The sequence below is a fragment of the Melopsittacus undulatus genome, chromosome 4 (assembly GCF_012275295.1).
Source record: "Melopsittacus undulatus isolate bMelUnd1 chromosome 4, bMelUnd1.mat.Z, whole genome shotgun sequence".
Lineage (NCBI taxonomy): Eukaryota > Metazoa > Chordata > Aves > Psittaciformes > Psittaculidae > Melopsittacus > Melopsittacus undulatus.
In genome coordinates, this window is record NC_047530.1 from 49,387,826 (window position 1) to 49,411,316 (window position 23,491).

At 41.5% G+C, this 23,491-nt stretch overlaps 1 protein-coding gene across 4 annotated transcripts in view; it reads left to right on the forward strand.

Annotated features, from left to right (window-relative positions):
• Positions 1-23,491, forward strand: part of TSPAN4 (tetraspanin 4) — a 459,690-nt gene that overhangs the window by 150,758 nt on the left and 285,441 nt on the right. For all 4 annotated transcript variants that reach the window (XM_031049021.2, XM_031049020.2, XM_031049023.2 and 1 more), the window contains one exon: positions 9,835-9,916. The gene's annotated coding sequence lies outside the window, so the exon portion shown is untranslated. The remainder of the gene's footprint in view (positions 1-9,834; positions 9,917-23,491) is intronic.

The window sequence follows — 23,491 nt, forward strand, 5'->3', positions numbered from 1 at the left end:
CATTTCAGTGACCTGCTGGATTGGCTATGTATGGGTTACCAATGCTCCTGTTTCTTCCATGCCCACTGGAGACCTTTCATTCCCCAGGTACTATCTATTTCTGCTTGCCCTGAGGCAGTGAGCTCTGCCAGCCTTGCTGTAGCCTTTGGTATTGTGTGGGCCTTGGTATACCTCTGTGTTCCTTATTGCCCCCAGAAATTAAGGATTTCTGCAGCCCCTTTTCACAGAAAACAGGGCAACCCTGACGCTAGCTTTCAGGGACTGTACTCTGGAGGCTTCACAGCATCTGAAGTTGAGCTCTCTCTGTTTATTAGGGAAACAGTCCAACTCTCTCTCAGTGGTGTCTGATGATTGACCCAGGCCATCTGTCTTTGGCTGGACAGGAGAACTTTGGTGGAGGTGTTGTGCTTAAAAGTGAGAGAATGTGCTCTCATGGGAGCTGCTGAGCTGCTTCTCCACGAAGAGCTGCTTGGGATTGGCCAGATGATTCTGTGGGTAAGGCAGAAAGCTAGAGTCACACTGCAGTGCAAGCTTGAATGAGTTACTTAGGTCCACACTAATGCTATGGAGGTTTTGGTGAGTATCTGAAATGTCTTCAATTCAATGCTTAGGTTGAGAGGCACCTAGGCTAGCCTTCTCCCTCCTGTCTTGTGTATGACATCTAGTTGTGTACTTGTTAGTGAAAGTGCTGCCTCTGAGTGTATGTGCATGTGCGAGGGTAGTCAGCTCTCACTAAAGTGGGAATGTCATCCTGTCCAGCACTATGCCCATATTAGTAGCAGTCATGCTAAAGGGGGAGGCAGGAACTATTTTATTGATTTCTAAAACAAACTCTTTTAATATAAGGGCAGCTGCTTAAGATCTGTATGTGTCAGCCCTCTCAGTTTCACCCCACTGACATCACAGCCTTCTAAAAACAAAAGCCGTGTGCAGTCTGGGGACTTTTCTGCTGAACTTTTAATAACTCTGTGATGAAGCGCTGTTCAAGACAGCAGGTAATTGGCTGGTGTGTAACCTAAAATGTTTCTCCAGGAGCATGTGGGTGAAAAGCAGTTAGTACTAATTAAATAATTGCTTCTATTAAGCTGAACATAATTAATGTGACTTAGATAATAGAGGAAGGTATGTTGGTAATTTAACCACTGTGGATTTGGGGTAGAATTTTCAGTGATTTACTCTGTGGCCAAGAAGAAAACATCAGGAAATACTACTACAAACCAACTGAACTGAAAAGGGATCACCTTGCAGTATGCATGGCTGCATATTAAACTGATGCTGAAAGCTTTTTATACTTCCACAAGGTTGTATGGCAGATTAGGGTTAGAGCTGGGAGGGAGTATGTTTATTGGGAGGGGTTGTTTTGTTTTTCTAATTACTATGTTTGTTTGATTATTTATTTATTTATTGTCTCAAGAAGCTTTTAAGAGGTAGAAAACTTGAATGTTCTTACAAGGTTGTGTCATTGCCCAAAGTGTTCCAGTAGTCCAAAGACTCTCACCTACTCTCTCTTAGAGTTTTAACTGCCTGGGGCCAAGGCCAGTTCTGATTCAGGGCAGGTTCAGGGCCAGGTGCTTAGCTCCAAGCTTGAGTGTAGATTGCTTTGCAGTGGAAGGGGAGCCAGGAGCTAAAGGTCACAACAAGGCAGGCAGGGCACTGCCCTCATCACAGATTTGACAAGTCCATCTGCACCTGAATAAGAGGAACAGGCAAGTGCAGTGATGGTAACCAGGGCTGTCCAGGAGTGCAGTGATCAGATGCATAGAGATGAGGCAGGTCCAAGATGAAGCTAGGGTCAGCAAGCTGGAGGGCCAGGCACAAGCTTGTGTGAACTCAAGCAAGGTCTATAGCAAAGGGGGGAAGGCCCTGCTGGAGGTATCCACAGAGCTTTCTCCCACATAGCTGTGTCACAGAGGTCTAGTCTGAGCTTGTGTTTATGTTGGTCTAGGGCTGGGCTTGAGCATGGGCAGCCAGACCCTCAGGAGAGGGGAGAGAGGTTGCAGAGCCTCTTCTGCACCCAGTTAAAAAAGCCAAACAAGCAAACTACTTTCTAAGATCTTCCCACACAGAAAAAGAAAACTGCAGCCTTTTCACCTAATGTTGCCGGTGCTGGGCTGGCCAGAGCATTCTCTAGGATTGGAATAACCACATTCAATACTTTGTCAGACTCAGAGATCTCAGCTTGAACCTGTCATCTACTCCCAAAACTAATATCTTGCTATTCCTGAGATCAATATCTTGCGTATGAGGGTGTTGGTGGTTCTTGGCTGGGGTTGGGTTTTTTCCTATTCCTTTTTTATTATACCTGAAATTCCAGCCTGGAGCTGGAAAAACTTTATGAATGCCAGGCAAATGACAAAACTCTCTTTAATTTAGCTCACTGTTTGTGAGTGTTGTGTATCATCATGGGAAAGAATGTGTTCATCTCCTGTGTGGTACTGTAATGACAGTGAAAAGTGCACATTCAACCTTAGGTTGAAATTTTCTGGGTTTTAAATGCTTGTATCTAGGGAAAAAAGCCCAACTGGAGCAGGCATAGCTGGAGTGGCTGGGGCAGGATGAAATCTTAATCACTACTGAGGACAAACAAAAGGGTATCCCTCGGGCACAAGCAGAAAGCATCAAAACTCCTTCATTTCACAGTGCCTTGTTCTTGAGAGATTCCCTAAAAACTCCTGTTGCTGGCAGCAGTGCTGGCTATTGTGGGACTGATGCTCAGTGAATTCCTTGTAATTCTGTCCTTGCCACTGCTGCTGGTGGGGCTGAATCACAATAGTTTGGTTGTCAGTGGAAGCTGGAGAGGAAGACAGGTGTAGTCCTATGCTAATTTCCTCCTTGTTCTCACCTGTGTATCTGTCCCCCTCTCAGAGGTTTGGAAACTTCTGAGACAGCACAGCTGGAGTAAAGGATTTACCTGTCTTGTCTTGTTATTTTGAATGTCTTCTAGGTATCAGCTAAGATCAAAACCCCTCAAGTGTTTTTTAGATAAACGGCTTGCGGTTTGTAAGCAAAAGATTAAATTGTCTTGACATTTTATAATCTTTGTGTTTTCACATGTTGAAGCTTAAATGTATTGCAAAAGGCCCCTGTCATTTCTCCGAAATCTGATGGGTCTCGATGGACAGGAATAATATCCTCACTGCCTTGCAGTCCTATTTCTGTATCTGGCCTGCAACCTTTAGGAGCCTCATATAAAGCTTTGTTTTCCTCAGGACTGTGCTGGCTTCTGGACAGTTTCGCCATACCTGTTACTAAATTGTATCCAGTTAAAAAATATGAAAAGATCAAATATGGCTTTATTCTCTGGAATATCTCAGCTACGAGAGTTCCTTGAGAGTGGAGTTGGGTGACTTCTCAATCAATACTGTCCTGTTGTCCCATGGTACTGCATCTCTGAGCTGCTGGAATTTATTACTTGTGTAATGAGTTTCTCAGCCTTAGCTCTAAGCTTATTTACTTGTGAACTGTATACAGCATTGACACAAATCATTTCTATGCCAAACTAATATGCAGTGCAAGGGAAAACATATTTAGATGGCTGTGTTGGGTTTTGGAGCCTATGAAGCTAATCATTCCTGCCTTTTCTTATCATATAGGAGGCTGCAGTATTCTGGTACCATGCAGCCCATCAGGAGTATATGTATTTCTGTCAAGGGAAAGAAAAAAATTCAGTTCCTTTCTCTTTCTGCTCTGGTGCTCCAGGAGATGCAGAGAAGAGAAATGTGATCCCTGAGGATCTCTGCAGAGAGAGAGAAAAGAATATATCGAGAAGGTGAAAATCAGCTACAAGATGCCATACCTGGAGGAATTCCGGATTCAATTGACTTTTGATACCTCAGGCTTTAAACTGTCTTTTGGTAGTCAGCATTGTAGAATGTGCTCTCTTCAGGCAGCAGACAGCATCACATGGGCATTTCCAATAACTTGTGGGTGTGGTGTGTTGCCAATGATCAGTCAAATTCTTATACCAAAATTACTGTTTCTACATTCTCTTTTTCTGTATAAATGTCAGAATTGTTGATTCTTTATTGATGGTAGAAGCATTTTGTCAATCTCCCCCCTTTGAAATGAAAAAAATCCAATTAATAATGCTGAAAGGAAATGTTTCACAAAGGACTGGAATATTTACCCATTTTGAATCCTAGTGGAGAGATAGACCCTTCGGTGTGCCAATATGTTGTTTCTTTAAATTGACTTTTGACAAGCCTTCTATTGATAAGGCTCTCACACATCAGGGTCGATGAGGAGGCAATGACTATCTGGTTGTGTGAGATATGCCTGTGTATGGGAGAGACTGGTGGTAGTGGTACATAATCCTTGTTGTTTAAAAACACTCTCAGGTGGGAGCTACCTTCAAATGCCATCTAGTTAGATGCTTCTAGTTAGAGCTGCTAGTTAGAACTTCTGCTAGTTAAAGCTGCTAGTCAGAGCTTCTCTCCAGCTGCAAGTGCAATGACCGTGGCGTACATTGCTGGTGTTCAGATATTTCATAACCCCAGTTTGCAGTGTTCCCTACTCATTTCAGTTGCCTGGCTGAGCCTGTCAGCTTGCTCAGACCTGCTCTTAATCCTGAATTTCACCCAAGGATGAACCTTGGTTCCCAGATCAGGGAAGTCTTGAGCTAGAGATGTCTTCCCTCACAGGAGAGACAGTGTCCTATTAGTTGCCTTTAGGGCATAATGGAAATGATTTGTTTAATCGGATCTGTTTAACCTTGGCCATACTGCCACTGCCCTTCAGTTTTCTGGTTTACATTTGTGACACTTTTTTCTTCTGCCTGGAAACTGAGCTTGCTTCATCAGTTGGAGTGGCTGCTGAAAGCAATGAATTCTGCCTTTGTACCAGGCTTTTAAAGAAATTATTTATAATTCTAAGATGATTGGATATGTTTCAGTGTCAGCACTGGGTATGCATTTTTAAGAATGCTATTGAGACTGTCATGTAAAATATCAGCTAAAAGCGTTCCTAGGATGCTAATTTATAGTATTAAAGAAAGTATTGAGTTCTCTGATATTAAATAAAACCTTTCAATTAAGTTAGCAAAACCTTTTCGGCACTTTCTTCATTCCAGGACAGGCAGAATTTAATAAAAACACCAAGCAAAAGAACAGAAACATGTTTTGGACCTTACATCTTGCATCTCTTTTGGTTTAACTGGGACTAGTTAGACAGAATACATAATCGTAAGGTTACAGGCTTAATTTTTGCTAAAGGAAGGTTTTGTAGCAGAGTTTGGAAAGTCACAGTGTGATTGATGTCAGTAAGCCTGAAGTTGCATAGGCTTTGAACTTATTATCCGCAATAATATGAATTAACTTCAGTTAACAAATAAACAGCTGTAGTAATAGGCTAACAGAGCATCCAGATTTAAAAAGTGTAGATGATGATAACAGAGATATTGATTTGTTTGGTTTTTTACCCTTTGAAGGTAAATGAGAAGTTTACTGACCAGCTCTGTGCTTAACATTGTGGTGGAGCCAGCAGGGTTTAACATTTTTCAACAGAATGTTTGCTGACATTCCTTACTAGTCCAGTTTTCTGGCAGACATAAAAAAAAGTTCATAAACCGAAAAGATTAAAAACCGTGAAAAGGGAAGAAGCCATTTCATTAATGTTGCCTCTAGACATGTTCCGTTAGGTGGGCAGTAGAGCTGCTCCTCTGCTTCAGACAAGAGTCTGGAGTTTATTTCTGGGCTACGTGCCTGGTCAGTTGTATCTTTGTATTTCGATCTGTGTGCTAAAATGCAACAGGATTTACAGCAGAGGAGTTAAAGTTGTGCTGATCTTTAAGAACATAAGTCAAGCAAATTCTGTCTCTAAGAATGTAAGTCAAGCCACATCAAGCGATACATAGGACTTTCTTGAACTGGAAAGAAGCCTGAAATTTTGGGTAAGTACATTGTAGAAATAATTCCTTAAAGTTTAGTTTTACTCAAAGTTTTGTTGGTTTTGCTTCTTTGGCATTTGAAACTGGAACAGGTATGGAATTCTGTTTGTTCTAATAAGTTGAAAATGAAAATACACATTTGTCCCACTGAGGTCCTTTGTAGTATATAGAGTTCTCTCAAGATGTCCTCATGTTCATTTCTCACTTCTGTAAAAGCCTTTGTTGAGAGCTGCTGAGAAATAAGAGTTTGGACATATTCTTCCCATTGTGAATATCCTGTGTCTGTACTATGGACGCACTTTGCATTGAAGACATTGGGGGTGAAAGCAGATTTTGTATCTTGCATGACACTTGGAGTTCCTTCCTGATGTAGTAATCCTGTTCTAAGCAGCAGAAGTTTTCAAAAGTGGGTAAAGACCCATCAGTGCAATGAGTGTTTCACAGTCTCCATTCTCTTATAGGATTACATTTTACTTGAAAAGTCTGCTAATGCTGTACTTGAATTGTTTAATTTATGAAACAGATTTTATTTTTTTTCCTTCCCCATACTTCTCCTGAACTGAGTATGCTTAAATGGGAAGGATTGGTCATATTTCTTCTGCATGTTGTTGTGGTTTAAACTCTGTCAGCCACACAGTCTTGCTCGCTCACTCCCCCCTTTCTTCCCTCCCCCCTGCTCCGGGAGGGATGGGGAGGAGAATCAAAAGAATGCAACAGTCCAGTAACTAAGGTATAACACAAATCACTGCTGCTGCCATCAATAATAATAATGATAAGGGAAATAACAAGGGAAGAGAATACGATACCACCCGCCGACTGAGCCTGACAGAGCAGTGCATGACCTTCTGGGTAACTCCCAGTTACATCCCGGGCAGGGTGCGTTGTGGTATGGAATACCTCTTTGGCTAATTTGGGTCAGGTGTCCTGTCTCTGCTTCCTTCCTGCTTTTCCTCCTCCCTGCAGAGCATGAGACTCAGAAAGTCCTTGGGCAGACTAAACATTTGAGCAGTAACTACAAACATCAGTGCTATCAGCGCTGTTCCCAGTCTGAAAGTCAAAACCACAGCGCTGCACCAGCTACTAAGGAGAAAAAATAACTGCTGCTGCTGAACCCAGGACACATGTCTAACCTAATTAATCCATTTAATTTATTCAGTAGTTGGATCATACAGATTTATTCTTTTTTTTACTTATGAAGTAGAGGATGGGAATGCTAAACATCCATGTTTGTTCTTGTAGAGTCTGTCTGGTTGAATAAAGCACATCCTCTGGTGCCATCCTCTTCACTTGAAGCAGGTGTTTGAAATTCACCATTTAGATGACTTTGAACTGAAGGCAAGGAAAACCTACTTGGAAAATAAGTGCCAAAAGCCTTGTAGGCCTGTTGGAAGAGTTAAATCACTCTCTGATCTCAGTGATTTCAGTCAGGCTATAAGGTTTTTAAGCATCTTGTCTTTGAAGATTAGTCTGAACTCTTAATTGTCCATTCCTGATGGTTTCTATTGCTCCAGGTTCACTAATTCTGCCTTAGTAACTACAGCAGTTATTGCAGTGGCATAAAACTTCTTGTTATTCTGCTTGTAACATTCTCCACTTTAAAAGCTTTCCCTTCAAAGCCTTTCAGCCAGTTCAGAAATGGGGTGATGGGAGTGAGTACACTGGACAAAGCTAAGCAGAGCCATAGCACTTGGCTCTCTGGGCTCTTGGAGGAAAGGAAGTGTCACAAGCCACCTTTTCACTGTAACCTGCTGGCAGCAAGCTGGTGGAGTGTCGATTTCCAGCTGGTTTGCTTTAGAATGGGATCTAACATATGCACCTGCCAAGTGCCCTGTGGGCTTTGAAAAGACTTCTTGTGTAGTTTAGAAGCACAGCACATTTGTATCCGAGTCTTACTGTGACACCTTGGAGGTCTTGTCCACGAGTCCCGCTCCTGAAGGACCGGAGCCAAGAGGCACCCTGGCCCCTCCTGGGCCTTACCCAGAGCCGCATGACCGACAGGGGGTGGTAAAGCACCAGCGCCCAAGCGCAGGAAGCCGGTCTGGCCGTGAGGAGGCCGCGGGTGTGCGTGGGTCGGGCACCTTAGCATCTCAGGGGGTCTGCTCCATCCCTGACAGGAGGAGCTGGGCGATGGTACCTACCCGGAGCAAAGTTATCTTCTCTGTTCGTGCCAGGAAGGATGTACCAACCCAGATGGAGCTGCCATGAAAACGTGCAGCCACCCAGATCTTGGGCTGCAAGAAGTGCCAGGGCTTCCTGCTGGTACCAGGTGGTGTTAGGGACAGCAGCTGTGTCACATGTGACCAGCTGGACAATCTGCTCAGCCTGGTGGCAGAGATGAAAGAGGAAGAAGAAACATTAAGAAGTATCAGGAGTTAAAGAAGGAGATAGACTGGTGGGGCCAGGCTCTGGCCTCCCTGCAACAGCCAGCAGAAAGGAAAGATCCAGGGGCTCCTGAATCCTCCCTCTGCCAGACTGAAGGCAGTATCTCAAGGGATAGGAGTGAATGGATGAAACTCCACTCTAGAGGTGGCAAGTGAAACCCCTTCTTGTACACCTCACCCTCCCCAGGTGTCTCTGTACAACAGGTATGAGGCTCTGGATGTGGATGGCCAGTCAAAGGATGAGAAGGATGAAGGTCCATCCACACCAGAGGTGGTGACAAGGTAAGGAAGGCATATGCCCTGTATTATAACTACCTCCATGAAGGAGAAAAGAAGGGTTATAGTTGCAGGTGACTCCCTCCTGAGAGGACCAGAGGATCCAATATCTCAAGCCCCTCTCACAGGGCAGTCTGCTGTCTCTTTGGGGCCTAGGTTAAGGATGTTGCTAGGAGAATCCGTAGCCTGGTGCTGTCCTCGGACTACGACCCATTACTGGTCTTCCATGAGGGTAGTGATGAAACTGCAACCAAAAGTCCAAAGGAGCTCAAAAGACACCTGAGGGCCTTGGGATGGCTGGTAAGGGCATCTGAGGCACAGGTTATCTTCTCTCTTTACAGTTGTATGCAGCAATATTAGAAGAAATAGACAGACTGCTGTGTGCAGTCATCTCGTTATTTTGTGCAGTATGGTCTCACTGATGACACCTTTTGATGTTCTATTGATTTTTAAAAAAGTATTTTTAATTTTTTAGTTTATTAAAACCTTTAGAATTTCTGTATGCACAAGATTTTGGGGAGATCTCAGTTTTCATTTACAAATATAAATAGAAAACTAGTCTTTGCGGTTATAAAGAAAAAGATCAAAAGCATAACATCCTGAAAAGCCAATATAGTAGGTAATGAGATTCTAATGCTCAGTGTTTTATGAAAACACAAAAGCTGATTTTTTATTTTTCTTTAGATTAAGTTGGCAGTATTAGTTTCTTTTATTTTCTGTTCTTCCAACAAACTTTTTCCCCCAAAAATAATGGATTTGTACATTATGTATTCTGAATGTGTGGAATTTACATCAGCATCTTTTTTGAGTCTCAAGTCCAGGAAGTGCTCCTATCTGATCCAGTGTTTTATGTGATTCAAATTATGTAAAGAAGCTGATAATGCTACCCTGTTCTAAGTGCTTGAACATGGGCCTAAGTGGAAGCATGCTGTGTGGGTTGTTTGAAAGTGCCGGTGGGAGAAAGGAGTTTAAGTCCCATTGAGAGTGAAGAGCTTGATCCCACCAGCTTGAGAACATGATGTTTCCCCTATGCTCTGTTTCTGCTGCCATCAGCATTCCTATGACTTCATGAGCCAACCTATGGGCTTTGTGCACCATCCCTTTACAGTCACACTAATGAAAGCTCTTATATCTTGCTGAGTTTTTCTCTATTATGTTTCAGTCCAGTGCTTTTAGTCCAGTTAATGAGAGGGTCTCTTTCATACTTCCTGAAAGACATGGTTAGAGAAAGCTGTTTTCCCTGTATTATGCAAAGGACACATGACTTCTGACACACAGGTTCCTGTTTTGCAGGTCCACAGTTTACTGGTTGTGGAGAGGCCACCTTGTCAACTGGGATCACATCAAGTGCACTGAGCTCCTATTCCTGCATCAGGTACATGAATTGCTGTGATCAATTTATTGATCTAAAATAAAGTTCTGAATGAGTAATTGCATTTGAACTTAAGACCTCAGTGAATGGCTTTTTAAAGAGTAGAAAAGACAATCTGCTGAAGCTATTATAATTAATAAAATGGGTCAGGCTGCTAACAAAGGTGTTGCTTACTGATGGTGTGGACTGTTTCCTTGTTTCCCTGAGAGTGTTATGGCCTGGAAAGACATTGTATTGAGCCCTTTGGGTGAGGAAACTTGAAGTGGTATTTAATTATTATCCCAGGATCCTCTTTTTTTCCTTAGGATTACTGGCAAACTAATCTAATTTGAGTAATTTTGGTACTGTTTATGTGAATACTGAGAGCAGCTCTGTTCTTTCCAAGCCAGCTCAATTATTTCAGTTCATGAAAAAGGCTGGTGTATTATGAGTCTTCACTGTTTAAGAAAGAAAATAAATCCTGTCTAATGAAGTCATGTGTGAAATCTGTCCATTTATTCTTTCCCCCTTGAACCTACTTTTTGTTTTGTTTTTTGTGCACAGTCTGTGTATTTTGAATAGGGGAAAAAACCCAGCCCAGTCCTCCTAATCATGTTATAAACATGGCAGAGGTGTTGAAGAACATGCTGCGGGTAAGGGAAGGATAGATAAACAGAGTAAAAAAGAGGTGCTGCAGCATCTGGCACAGTTGCTGCAAGCATATAGTTGGTCACCCAGCAACAAATGACTAAGACACTGAGACGTATTTAGGATAATCTCACAGAGTGCAGCCCCTGAGCAAGGGAGAAAGGAAGAAGGTGAGACACTGGAGTCTGATCCCCTCTAATGCCTTTTTCTGAATCTTCTGCAAGAATAAAGCTGCAGGTATAAAACACTGTAATAACTTTGAAGCAGATGGATCTGAAGTGTTGAAGTGTTTAAATGGAGGAGGGTTAGTCTTCCCCCTTTCTTTTATTTATCTTAAATACTTCCTAGTTTGGTCTCTTTTAAACAGTTGCAGTGTGCCCAGTGGCCAGCCTCAACCTGAGTTAAAAGTCAGATTTTGTCAGAAATCTGGAAAGAGAAGTAATTTCTGAAACAAAAGTCTGTGTCATAGCAAATAGCAAGCACTTGTCATGGACAAGCTATTGGAGACGCTCAGAAACACAATCACTACTGCATGGTGTGCCTTTAACTGAGAGTTGCAGGTTAATATTTAAATCCGTGTAGGTCTGTGGACTTCTGTGGCTTATACAAACTGCGGATTTGACCACAGCCTGTGATATGGAGCAGGATTGAAGTCTGATATTGATGGGTACTAGTTTCTGACTCCGCTTTTCTCATACCCTTTAAAAGCTGGTGTCTATCAGGAATTTTTATGTTGCTTCATTTCAGTGACACTTCTCCTCCAGCTGCTAGCTCTCTGCTTCTTTGCAGGAAAAGGTATTCTCTTTGCTTTTCGTGTGTACCTGTGACTTCCATATTAGTTAGAAGTGGAAGATCTGTACTAAATAGTTAATATTACCCAGGGTCAATTGAATTGAATCAGTCAGAGCTTGGTCATTTTTGCTAGAAAATTACTCTTTTTGTCACTTTTCTTGCCTTTGTGTTGTCTGTGAAGACTAAAATATCTGTTGTTCTTTCAGGCCCCTCAGAAGGGCTATTCCATCTATGTTGGTTTTACAGTTAGATGGAGCAGGTTAATTTGGTAGAGAGGCCATAACTTACCACTTAATAGAGTCTGTAATTGAGCTAGGGGTTTGTATTGTTTTCTGAATTACAATGTCAAAACTTAAGCAACTTTGCTTTTAATTCTCAAACTGAATTATAGGTTTAGGGCAAGGAGTTTCAGCAAACACATGCTTTCAGCAGCTGGACTGATCCAATTTTCTGCATTGCTAGTGACAGTCTTGTTGGGTTTGTGTGATTTTATATTTAATTCAAGCAGAGCTTCCAATAGGCAAAGATCAGAGAAGAGTAGAAGGCTTCTTTGTTTGCTTTGTAACTGTAAATAATCATACAGCATTGCTGTATAATTTAGAGGCTACAGCTCTTAGGGGCATGTTTACTCCCTCATCCTTACAGCCTTGCGCACAGCACTGCTGTATAAACTCTGCAGGGGGAAAAAAAAACCCAAACCAAACAAAATCCATTTCTCTGCAGTAAATTTTCATATTGAATCTTTAAGATTGTCTTTACAGACTAAGGACAACCCATTTTTTCCTGTGGTATAAGGGTTTCTGGTGAAACCTGGTGAATGAGTGCTGGGGCATCTGTTTGGGGTGATAGCGAATATATTTGATTAGAGAGGGACTGCTTGTACTTTAAATTATAAAAAAGAAGCATGAGTTTCCTAAGTAGTATTTCACCATTGAAACCAGGTAGTATGAATTGTCAGCTCAAGTGCAGTGTCACCGGAAGGTGAGATTTAGCCAAAATGGTCACTTCTACTTATAGAGATGAGGAGATGGAGTGGTAGAAAAATGGCACACCATCATGTTCCTTTCACTTGCAAAAAGGGGGGAAAATAACTGCCCATGTCTGTGCGGTATTTACACACAGACAAGGAGTCTAGACCAGAAGCTGTAAGGCTGTAGATTTTGGGGGATTTAAAATGACCTTCGTGCCATGAAAAGGCTCTTTGCCTATGTGCCTGATGGTAGGAGTGGAGTCATTGTGGAAGCAAATAATGCTTTGCTTTCTCCACAAGTTTTTGTTTTTCTTTAGTTCTTCCTGCTTCTTGCCTCACTACTGACAGGGAGCCTATTTTGCCATGCTAAACACTTTGGGGCTGACAGGATGGAGAAAACCTACAGGCTCCTTTGACAGCTGTAATCAATAAGAAATGAAAAATCTCACTTTGAGAAGCCCTTTTCCAAGTATAAATGACAGCAAGAGTCATGAAGGTGAAACCCTGATTTTAGACCAGACTGTGAAAGCAGAGGACCAGGAATGTGAGCCTAAGAAAAAGGTTTTAAAACCAAGAGTTTGTCTCTACTGCTCAGTGTTGCACCCAAGTCAAGGAAAGAACCACACTGTTCCAGTCAGTCCTCAGAAGTACCTTCCTCAGGCAGCTCATAAGCTGGAGCTTTGCTTAGCACATCCCTGTGCATTCAGGGCAGACACAGGCTTGCTGCTGCGGGAGCTTTCATTATCAGACTGCAATCTTCTCTGAAGGTCCCACTCACCTTCTGAGAAATGCTGAATTTCTCAAGCTCTCATGAGAGTCACTGGGAGATGAGGAAACTTCATTAATAGCATCTAGTCAGGAAGAGGGATCAGATGAGCTTTTTAACCTAACAGGTCTAGTTCATTTTCTTTTTTTTTTTTAAGTAAATAATTTCTGTGGAAGAAGAAAAGTTGTTTATTTTCAAATAGATTTAATTGCCAGCAAGCCACATTGAAAATGGGAATAACAACTTTTAATTATGATTAGGGGTAGACAGGAATTCCCAGAGCACCTGGTTAATCAAAAATAGAGGCTGAGGAGTGCAATGTTTTTCATGCCATGTTACCGTGGCAATGGCAAGTTATTCAGAAAGCATAATAGGAAAAGTTAAGTCTAACTGATATGTTCTTGTTTTGTGATGTTGAGTAACTACTAGTATGGGCTCTTACTGTCATCTTTGTTTTTCAGTAAGCAATGGAAGTGAATAAGTATGCCTGTGTCCCATATTGCTGTTTTACAACTTAGCTGCTCATTTGGTTGATACGAAGTTTTTATTCCCTTTATGTTATGGGTGCAGCTGGGGAATTCAGTAGTAATAAAAATACAGAGCTCTTTACCACGAGCGTTGTGCTGATAGTTCTCAGTGTTCTGTGAAGTATGATTAATCACACATTGCAGATACATAACCGAGAATCAAGTTTGCCCATGGTCACTTTGCTGGTAAGAGGACTGGGGTGAAGATCTCTGCCTTGGAGTCTCAACACAGAGCTCCCTCTGTCTGTGCAGAATTCCTCTTTGGTTTGTTGGTAGAACTATGAGTGGTATGATTTCTCCTAAGGATGTGGGAAAGGTTTTATGTTCCCCAGATATTAATCAGTATCTTTTTGTCAGCACTGGATTCATTTTAAGGAAGAGATACAAAAATATCACTTCCTTTTGTATTAGCTCTCATATATCCTCTGGAAGCGTCTTTGCCAAATGCATTAAAAAACACAATTAATGGCTACCCAAGAGATTTATTCTCTTATCTTGACTAGCTTATTTCTAAAGTAGTTTGACATTTTATTTGTCTGACTTACCTGTTGTTGTAGGGAGATTTTGTTTTATTACCCTTGAGAAGGCTAAAATGTTAAATAGGAAATATGGGAGTTCCTTTCATTTCACATTCACAGTAAAAAAGTACTTTCAGACTGGAGTGTCAGGTCTGCAGTATAGGATAAATCTGGGCTTGCGGTTGGGACAAAATGGTGCTCAGGAGACTTAGATTTTATTACAAACAGTATCCCAGACCTCTGTGGTAAGCTGCTTATACCTCAGTCCTACAAAGTAGTTTTAAGCCCTGCACACCGTACCTCTCAAATGTGAAATTTGGGTTGAGCTTTGTCTTCCTCTGGCACTGTCAACATCCCAGTGTCTGCAGTCAGAATGAATGGGCTCTGTAGGGAAGGAATGCACTGGAATGAAGTCGGGTTGCTGCTCACAGAGTAGACTTAGCTGTAAACAGTAGGGCAGATGTAATTTGAAGTAGCCACTGGTGTTGCTGCTGGATGTGTACTGTTGGTAGTGTGAACTATAATGGTAACTGTAACACATTAACAAAGATTTCATTTATCTGGAGGCGTAAGAGCTGTTTTTATATGATCATCTGTTAAACTGAACTTGTTTCTTCTTCAGCCAGTCCAGACATGCTTGACATCAGCTGAAATCATTTAAATTCAATAGTTTTGGTGTTGTTTTGTAATCATATTCTGATGTCCAATCCTCTCAGCTATGCTTCATGATTTCCTGATTTCATGTGATGCATGCACATGCGGGCACACACACACTCCACTTGGGAACAGAAGTTAAATATTTGATTTGATTATGATCTTTAGGAGGCATTATAATTAGGAAGGTTTTTTTTTGAGGGGCCAAGAGAAAGCTCAGAGAGTCAGACCAGAAGCAAAGACTAGATTTGCAACTTTCTATATGTGAGCACTCTATTTTACTTTGCATTGCCATTCTGAGTCAAAGATGATGAAAAGCATCTGATTAATAGAAGCCTGGATGAATAGAGATGCTGTTATAGTGGTTTTGGAGTCCTGTAGATCTTGGGCTTGGCAGCCAAAAAACTAGTCCCTTTTTATCTTCATATTAGAGAAAACTGTAAGGTAAATGAAACAAGCAAGTAGAGCAGACATATATTATTAAGCATGTTTTGTGTGAGTAAATGAATATCCACACTTCTAAAAGTGTAAAACTGAGCTCTGCAAAGATAAATTGCTTTATCTTAATAATATACAGCATCCAAGAAAGCCTCTGCTTTTTGAGAGAAAAAAAAAAAAAAAGGAAATTTTAGACCTTCTTGGAGCAAAGAGAATTACACACTGGCTTACTTTAATTACATTGTCTTAAGTAGGTCACTCACATGCTTAAAACTGACAATTTAGGAAAGCTTAGGAACCTGGCATAAGCACAAAACCAAGAGACCTTGGTTCCAATCTTATTTTACAGATCAGTCCCAGTATTGGTCCAGCATTTTAGCATGGACTGCCTTACAGTCAGAGAGGGCATTACTGGTATTTGTTTTTCAATCCAGACCAGTGTTTACACTTATTTTCTGGGTCAACTGATTTAATTACAAACATGTTCATTTCAGTCAAGCTGTCTTGTAGCAGCAGTGATAAAAAGATAAAATCAGGCTTCTGAAAGCAACGGTGACAAGATTGGCTCAGAGCAGATACAGAGACTGAAAACAGGAACAACTTCATATAGTCAGAGATGGTACTGAATGTTTGCTTTCTGATTTAGAGTGTCTTATGGCTCTGGGTGAATGAGTCAAAAATTACCAGCTCAGTTAGCTCCCAATTCCTTAAATGGGTGGTCCTGTCTTGCAGGTGCTTAGGATGCTTCAGTACTGAAAAAGTCAGATCTTTAGTGTCATCTCAGGAGAAGCAGAGCTCCAAGCATATTTATAAACTGCCCTTCCCTTCTTCATCTGTCTAGTGGGTAGACCAGAGCTCCTCTGAAAATTTGAGTAAAGGGCTCTTTTGGAAATATTTGGCTTCAGAGGTACAGTGTGGAACGTACTAAAAGGAGCACTTGTGTCTGAACTGGATTCACCCCTGCTTCACTAGTGTTTGTGCAAGGTGGTCTTTAAACATCCTAGACCCCTCCCACCCAGGAAGCATGATTACAAAGATGATGCTAATGGGTGTAATACATCTGGGAAATACTAGCATTTCTGATATGATGGGGTTTCAGGCATGACCTATGTTCTTAAATGCATTTAAGTGGGAATACAGTACACAAAACATCTATTTCCAAAAAAACTCTCTAGCCTCTGCTTTCTACACATCTGCTGTGCCTTCCATACTCAGTGGGCTTTTGGGAAGTCCCCAGGGTGAATTGTGCAACCTGACCAGTATTGTCACTGTCACATTTTTTGTTTCTGCTTAGCTCTGCGGTTAATGAATAGGTCATGAAAGCTTTTTCCTTTAAACAAAAGGGCTGAGAGACTGTTTAGGCCATCGCATGTTTGCTAGCTGGAGCTCTGCTGGTGTAACCTGGGGAAGTTATGATGGCGTAGTGTTCAGGAAAAGATAGGGGAAGAAAAAGAGCCCTCTGCTGTGAGCAGAGGAGTTTGCATAAAGAACACACTGGTGGAAACAAGTCAGGTGGAACTAAGCCATGCAGGTTGGTTAGCAGTTTAACTATTTCTTCCTCTCTTCACTATGAAGCCCAGCCTGCACCCCTCTTTAAAAGAAAATGTCAGTTCTTGGCAGCTTGAGCTTCTCAATGGGGTTCAGGGTAATAGGGATATAGTTAAAACCAAATGAGCAAAGCTGCGGAGAAGGTGATTTTGATTGGAGTCTTCTTTGTGTGATCAGCCAAATCCTGGTATCTGTCTACTCCTGGACTTTTCCTAGGATAAACTCTTTTAGGTTAATTATATAGATATAATTATCAAATTAGCACATTTGTTCTAGAGTAAGAGTGTCTCTGTAGAAATTGAACTCTTGAAACCACTTCAAAGTATTTATTCTGCAGTAGTTACTTTGATTAATTTCTAATCATACTGTGACCTACACTGATTACAGTTGGCATTGCTTCTGTACCTCACTGCCTACTTAAAGTAGTTTGCCGTGCCCCCAGTAATTAGTCAGGTTCAGAATTGTGCCCTTTCATTTTACTAAAACTAGACAGAAGCAAACAATCTTCCCAGCTCTTTATCTAAAAATGTGTACCAGAAATTGAAACACTGCACTGTGTATCCATGTGCTGGCTCCACAAAACTCCTACCTTTTGCTTCCATCTCTTTCGTAACAGTAGACTTTAAATGTGGAAACATCACTTAAGTCAGTCATGGATATTTGGCTCAGAAAATGAGGAGGTCAGTGCATCACATGAAGCAAGATGTGAGGGGATGAGACATGTCTAATGGAAAAAAACCTAGAAAAAGGCAAAGAAAGAGTACTGAGGGGGAGAAACATAGAAATAAAGGGAGTGGAAACAGTGGCAAATGTAGGGAGGGGCTGCCAGATCCTCATGCAATTCAAGTGAGTAGTTGTTAACACGCAGGAATTGCTCAGTGACTTTGGATAGGCTGGGCTCCCTGCTTGCAGAGCTGGAGCTCCACTGGCTTGCCTGTCACATTGTCTTGGGTTGCTTCTGCAGAGAACTTGGCCTTCATCACTCAGAGGCTGCCATCTGTCACAGTCACATCCACTGGTCTGTGACTTATTTGTGCTTGTCTAAAGGCACTAACTGCTGAATGTGTGAGCTCCGCTGTTGCTCCAGGATTGATGCTGTAGCTCAACTGGGGGCAAATGGCAGAGTCTCAGCCCTGCAAGAAGCCCAAAAGCAGATCCCACAGCTCTGTCCAAGGTTCCCAAAAGAAGGGGGAAGCCCTCAGCTGCACTGCAGCCAAGGCTGTGTGTGGGCAGAGTAGCAGTCTTTAAAAGTGAAAAAGTTAAATTCTGTTCACCTCTGTGGTATCATTCATTGAAGGACCTTACAGTTTTATTGTTGTCTGGATGAAGCTTCACAGAAATTTGGTGAGATAGCTCAGGCATTTCCAGTAGGAATGAGAAAAGATACTGAAGGCAAACATCTACTGAATAACTAAGAGCTAAGGATAACCTTCAGCTTGTCTGAGCAGATGGCCCCTGCCCCATCCCCTGGCCAGTGTGCACAGTTGTTTTGTCATCAAGAAAGTCTTTCCTCCATTCATGGAGCTCATGAACAGCCTTGTGTTCTTTCAGGTGTTGTACCACCGCGTGTTCTTGACATTCTGCTTGTTTTCAGTTCATTGCCTGCAGTTCCGGTATAACCACATCTTCTACTTGGCCATGAACTGTCCTGACTCGGCTGTGTGCAAATGCCTGTGGGCATTTCTCAGATTTTCCAAAAAAAAATTTCCACCTGTTTTGACTCCAGGTGGAAAATAGAACACTTAGTCTCTCACTGAAGGTCTTGTCTTCAGGTCAGCCCCAGGAGCTTGATATTGCTCCTTTTTCTGGGGTCAGCAGAAATTAGTTAGTCCTTATGTGCTCCTGATTGCTTCAGAATGTCTCGCTAGTCCAGGACTGTTTGGCTGGACAGGAGATGGTTAAAATGAACTGCTTGCAAACATGTGTGTTCACCTTCACCTTTTATTTATGCTAAGGGGGAAACATGATACATATATTTGACTATAGTACTGACCAAAATAACTTCAACACTTTGCACCCAGTGAGCAGCTGATGAAGGTGATGGTCTGCTTAGATGTCACTGTCTCCCTGCTGTCACTGTTTAGACCCAAATGACAGAAACACAAATTGCTGAAATCAAGAAGTAATTACAGTTCATGAACAACTCAGAGTCAGATTGAAAACTGGTGGAAGTTAGCATAGCTTCATTGAAGTCTCATTTATTTGTGTTTGCATTATTTTAGCTGCCTAATTTTACAGCTCTAATTTAGAGCATAGCAATGCATGTAACTGATCAGCAGTGGACTCTGCTGTGAGGAGAGCAGAGTTGCAGTGGCGGTGGCAGAATTAGCCCTCTTAAATCAGATGTGCTGTCAGTAAAAATAATCATGTGGAGCTACAGCCATAATAGATTGATGTAATTTTATACCAGCTCCTGACATGACTGCTAAATTGTAGCTAAACTTTAATTTACCCACCACCCCCTGCTCTTCATGTTGAGTATCATGATCATGAAAGCTTCTCTCATCTGAAAATGGTGTAAGAGTTATCAGTATGACGGCACCAAAGGTAGGCCAAAGTCATATACTCCTTATCTTCCTTTTGCAAGCTATTTATCTCCTGTCAGTGGAATTAGAAAATGAAGTTAGCATTCTGGAAGTCCTTTCCGTGGTGCAAGGCATATTGCCTTTCTATTAATTTAATTATTTAAGCCTAACTTGTAAGGCTAACCTTTAATAATTAAAGCCTAACTTTTCTGAAAGTGATGAGATGCTGTTTGTGTGAGGTCTGTTTATGGGTTTGGTCTCAACTTGTCTTTCTGTTGTTATGTTGTTCATATTTCAGTTGAGGTTAAAACTATGTAATTCCTTCATATCAACTGAATAATACTTACAGTGTGTCTGAACTTGGGTATTTTTGGTAAATTTTGCCAATTTTTCCTATTGCTTTATAGTTTAGTACAAACTTCCTGAAGGAGTGAAGAGAACTTCAGGTAACAGTATTTTAAAGAGAATAATCATAGTGTGCTGATGAAAGGTACTTGACCTGAGATGAAGGGTTTTCCTGGCTTAAGGTGTTTAGTCAGACCCTAGTTAGGATTTCTGGACATTTGTGTGTCAAAGATTTTTAGATCTTCTTTGCCATTTTGAATTTCTCTAAGTTTCATTTGACTTCAGCATGTATGACATCTAATAAGGCCAGGCATGTCACTATAAAATTGAAGCAGAGACAGGAAATAGGCATTTGTCATATGGATGAATTTCAACAAGCTTGAGTTCATATTCCTTTTTGAAAAGCAGCCTGATATGATAAATGACAGCAAATAAAATTCTGCTTAACAGTTGCTGACCTCTTATTTATTTTATTTTACTTTTTATTCTCAGTAGTATTTCTGCAGAAGCTGCAACACTCAAACCTAAATACAGAAAATAGACTGCAAGCATGTTACGAAGCTTTCCACATGTATAAAGAGTGTTCTTCAAAGGACTTTGAGTGACAAGGTCTTGCGAAGTACAGGCACTTTTGCCATTCTATAGTTCTGTCACAAATGTGAAAAGATAGAAAAATGGAGATTCTTATGACAGATTTTAGCCATGTCCCTTAATGTATATCTGCAAGTCCCTGGGCTTTCACACATGTTGGTTGGTCAGTGATTCTTTGACCCTTCTCTTGACAAATACATAAATAATAACGTTTATCTCCTGACCACGATAGAACATCACTATGATTTTAGAAGTATTTATTGTGGTCAAAATGAAGTGGCTTGCCAGAAAAGCTGAAGCAGGGAATAACTCTTCTTTGAAAAGAGAGAAAATTATGGCCAGTTTTTATTTAGGAGAGAGTGTTTAATGTTGGCTGTCTTCATACCATGCCATTCTATGACACAGAAAAGGTCATGATAGGGAAGACTTTCACTGCTGTAAAGTCTTTCCAGCCATGGGGGAGCTCTCTTGCACAGTCTGGTTTACAGAGGATAGAGCATGTATAGGAAAGTACAGATTGTCTCATTTAGTGTGTGTGAATAATGAAATCAACAAAAGTAACATGTAATCTAGGGAGAGCAGCCCATGGAGCTGTTACTCCCAGCTGAACCACCTCATTTAAAATCTTTTTGGGGCACGTTGTTAGATGCACATTGGTAGAAATACATTAATTAGTACAAGGACAAAGAAAAGACTTTGACTGTTCTCATCAAGGTCATTCTGAACAAGTCCAAGTTCACAAGTCACAATCCATGACAATAGCTACATTAGAAAAATCTCAGTAATTAATTCCTGCCTCCGTGGTTGGTGTCAGCATCAGAACTTTGGGGTTTTTGACCATGGGTCTGTCTACACGACACCAGGCCTGCTGGTGGCAGATGGGGTACTCCTGTCCCAAAAGGGGAAAAGGATTCTAGTCCAGGAGCTAGCAGGGCTCATAGAGATGCCTTTAAACTAGATTTGAAGGGAGAAGAGGATACCACCAAGCTTGTGAGAAATAAGCCAGGGGGTAGCTTGCTACTGTTGGAGGCCAGATGCAGAGGGCAAGTTAAACACATCTATGCCAGTGTCCACAGCATGGCCAAAGGAAAAAAAAAAGGAAAGCTGAGGAGAACCTCCATCCTCTGCTGGGTACTATGGAAAACCTAGTGACTGAGGATGAAGGAAAGGCTGATGTCTCTTTTCCCAAGTGAGAAGTGATAGGACAAGAGGCAATGGCCTTAAGCTGCACCAGGGGAGGTTTCAACTGGATATTAGGAAAAATTTCTTCACAGAGAGGGTGATCAGGCATTGGATGGAACAGGCTTCCTCCCAGGGAAGCAGTGGAATCACTGTCCCTGCAGGTGTTCAAAACTCATGTAGATGAGGCCCTCAGTGACATGGTTTTTTGATGGACTTAGCAGTCCTTGGAGAGAGGTTCGATTTGAAAGGTCTTTTCCAACCTAGCTGATTCTATGATTCTAAGTGTTCTCTCTGTCTCTTTGTTCTGTGGCAAGTCTGTGATAAAGCTAATTGTGACAAAACCATGTTTTTAACCAATTCAGTATCACATCCAGGAAAAAAAAGCTTTACAGCTTTACTTGTAGTCAAGCAAGCATTGGTGCAAAAGCTTGTATAGGATGGCATTCTTTCTTCTTAATATATTTGTATTTATGCATGTGTGTGGATATGTATCTTTATTCTATAGAAAATCAAACTGTGTTCATCTCTTGGAAACCTTGACTACAGTGGTTCCTCATGCCCCTTATGGTTTCCAGATGTATTATTTCTTTTATTTTCCTCTACTCTTTTGTGCCTCTAACGAAGAGGAGTAAAGGTCAACTTTGGCAGCAACCACCGTTCTTTTGAGCACCTCTCTTCTTTGCTGCATGTGAGATGGTGTTACGGGATAGTTTCTAAACCACATTAATTGAGATTAGAGAAAGTTGGCAAGCTTTGCAGAAACTCAATTTGCATTTCTTTCCCTCTTTTTGACACAATCTGGTGTCGAAAAGAGTTCAGCTTCCAATATGACAGCATGATGGGAAGGTGTTTTTCCTTCTTTCCAATTTAGAAGAATTGCTTTCCAAGTGGGAAGAGCTTCAGCATCTTCTAGTGCTGTGAAGAACGCAGCAAGTACAGAGATGCTTTGCAGTATCTATCTCCAGGAGACCTGGTGAAGCCTGAATTTGAACATGGCTAAGCAAGTTGAGACCTTCCATATGAAATGTCTCTCAAGGTGGGACTACGAAGACCACGTAATCTACTGTTATATCTAATTTGTGAACAAGAAAACTATATTCGGTAATGGCTAACATCTTGTTGCATTATGGTTCCTTGCAAATATTGGTCTCCTGTCCTGTGTTGGCTTCCTGTTGGGAAAGCCCCAAGTATGAAGGGAAATGCAGTTCCACACAGCGCATTGTGGCTGGTGAGTTCTTTCCCTTGAGCACAACTGCAGAACTGTGCTCTCTATGTATAATATTAGTTCCTATCTCTTTCTTAGAGTGGGGTTTAGATCCCTCTGAGGGTGCACCTCCTGTTCATCTCTGTCCACCTACAGTTGTTGCTGTGATGAGGCACTTGGGCATAGTTAGGCCCACTGAAGGAGTAAGTAAAGCTTCCTACAGGTTTTGTCTGTCCCTAATGTATGCTCAACAAGATAACTGCTCACTTGACTTACTGTTAGTTAGTCTATGGACAATTTTGAAATCTCTGTGGCTTTAGGTACGGGTTTTAGTGAAGCTGTATGTGCAGTTTCTTAACCTTGAACTGTTGTTTAAACTTGCGCTTCCCTAACAAAACACAAAACCAGGCACTTAACCTCATGAACATGGTTGTAGACCTGAGTGTCTGTCAAATCAGAGTGAACGCAGGGTCAATTTTGGGAAGAATTGAAGGACAGATTTTTACTTACTTTTTTCCCCTCAAAAATATCCGTATCTTGAAAATATAAGACTGGACTTAAAGAGAGGTTATAGTTTTCCAAGAGTTTACATTTCTGAGAGACTCTCGATGGGGGTAAGGAGGGAAAAGTGTTGGGGTGGTTGCTTTTAGTTTTGCTTTTCAACTTACATCTTCCACTACAGGCTTCAGACTGTAATGACAGAACCCATTAGATGTAATGAAGTACCAGCAGGTCCCAGCTATTGCATTTGCCTCATGTCCCCTTGTGCTCAGTGTTCTGAACCCTTAGCTTGGCAACAGAAATGCACTGTTATCTCACTGACTGGTCTTTACTGTGCTTCATCTAGTTTTCTGATTTCATTTCAGATTTGCTAACACCTAGTCTGCAAGT